This window comes from Buceros rhinoceros, unplaced genomic scaffold (genome assembly GCF_000710305.1).
Source record: "Buceros rhinoceros silvestris isolate BGI_N320 unplaced genomic scaffold, ASM71030v1 scaffold10675, whole genome shotgun sequence".
Lineage (NCBI taxonomy): Eukaryota > Metazoa > Chordata > Aves > Bucerotiformes > Bucerotidae > Buceros > Buceros rhinoceros.
This window is the reverse complement of record NW_010413470.1, coordinates 52,696-54,454: the sequence shown is the minus strand read 5'-3', so window position 1 is coordinate 54,454 and position 1,759 is coordinate 52,696. Positions and strand designations below refer to the sequence as shown.

The following is a 1,759-nucleotide window of genomic DNA, read 5'->3' as shown; positions in this document are numbered from 1 at the left end:
CCTGCTACTCGAGTGGAACAACCAAAATCACCTCTGCCTGTACACCTTGGGCAAACCCTAAAGACTTTTGCTGCCAGGCTGATGTCAAGGTACCTGGGGGTGTTTGGGGCAGCTCTGCCCTCTCTACGTTGGGGGAAATTACTTTGTCAAGAAGGCCCCAGCAGTCACTGATGGACACCCACACCATGAGCTGCTTTGTCCTCTTTTGGAAACAGGACACTGAAGGGAAAGTGATATGTAACCCCAGGAAACAACATCAAAGCACTCTGCTCTGCCCCACTATCTGTGCTGGGATTTCCAGGCGCCTGGAAGACAGAGGTCCATTTTGCTAGCATTAATTTGCCTACATGTAGAAGAATTAAATTCATGCCAGCTGACTTTTGATCACTGACTCATCATTTATGAAATGCTCATTCAGCTCAGCTTAGGGATTGATGGATTTACCTCTTGGGACACTGAAATGACCTTAAGTACAAACCAAATGGTTTCAAAGAAGCTAGCCACCCTCTTAGTTCTAATTTTCCCAGACATCACTTTTTCTTAGTTCTTGCTGAATCCAGACCCCAGAACTGAGGATGTGCTATCACTGCACAGATGAGGGAGTAATGTATCCCACTCAGACAAGAACAGCTATAATGTAAAATAATACTAAGACGGCTATGCTCACACCAGCATTGTGCTCACCAGCTATGGCAAGCCTTCTGAGATGACATCCTGTGCTGCACTGTGGTGAGCTCTCCCGTGAACGTGGAAAGTGCTTGCCTGTTCTTCATGGTCATAACTTCAGGGGAAGCAGGTGGGCCATGGTGAGTTACCCATGCTCAGGTGACATGAGATTGCACTCCCCTTGGCTATGGGCTACTGACACATCTGAGGTATTAGCTGAGGTTTCCTTCAGGCATTACGGTCTTCATGTTGACAAAGACAGTTCTGGTGTACGTAGAGCTTTTACTCCCATTTTGTGACTGGAGAACTGACTCACACAGGGACTAGCTGTTATTTGAGATCACACAGGAAGCCTGACCGAGTGCGTGGGGGCAGGATTCAGAAACAAGCCTTTAAACAAGCCCTTCTAGGGCTCCCTCCCTCTTGCTCTAGCCTCCCCTTCCAGGTGGGCCAGAGTACTCTTCTTCAGTGACAGCTCAGTTTACTCTGTCCACCCAAACTAGGAGCAATGTCCAGGTTGCTGAAGGCAACCCCTCTGTCAAGACTGAGAGACCACTCTCAGAGAAGACTCTGGCAGACTATTTCCTATGGTCCTAAAGACACATGGATTTTGGACCACAGATTAAATGTCTGCCCACTCTAAAAATCTCAACTCTTTAAAGTGCCCCAATTTGGACCTCCAGTATTGATAGGCTTCCAAGGACATTGTTTTGTAAAGAGGACAAGTTCTGTGAGATACCTGAGGAAACGCAGAAAAGCTGAGCCCTTCTTGTCCTTTCTTGTATCTACGATGTTTCCAAATGTGACTATTATTTCAAAGATCCTAATATTACACCATATAAATTTAATGAAAAAAAATCTGCTGGCGGGATATCTAATTGTATATTTTAGCCCCACAGATGCTCATGACTGGTGGCCTTGGTGAAGATTTAGAGGAGCAATTCTTCCCCCATGAATAAACAAAAGGGCTTGAGAACAAGAAGTCTTTTGTTCAAAGCATATATCAAAAACCAAGACCAGCCATGTAAGCCAATTTGCCGAGATTCACTGTATACCAAATTCAGGTTTTTGCTCATGCCAAGGCAGAGAGCAT

General features: G+C 45.6%; 1 protein-coding gene across 1 annotated transcript in view; it reads right to left on the bottom strand.

The window, feature by feature from the left end:
• The window catches only part of CD2 (CD2 molecule), an 11,957-nt gene that overhangs the window by 441 nt on the left and 9,757 nt on the right, over positions 1-1,759 (bottom strand). The window lies entirely within an intron of this gene.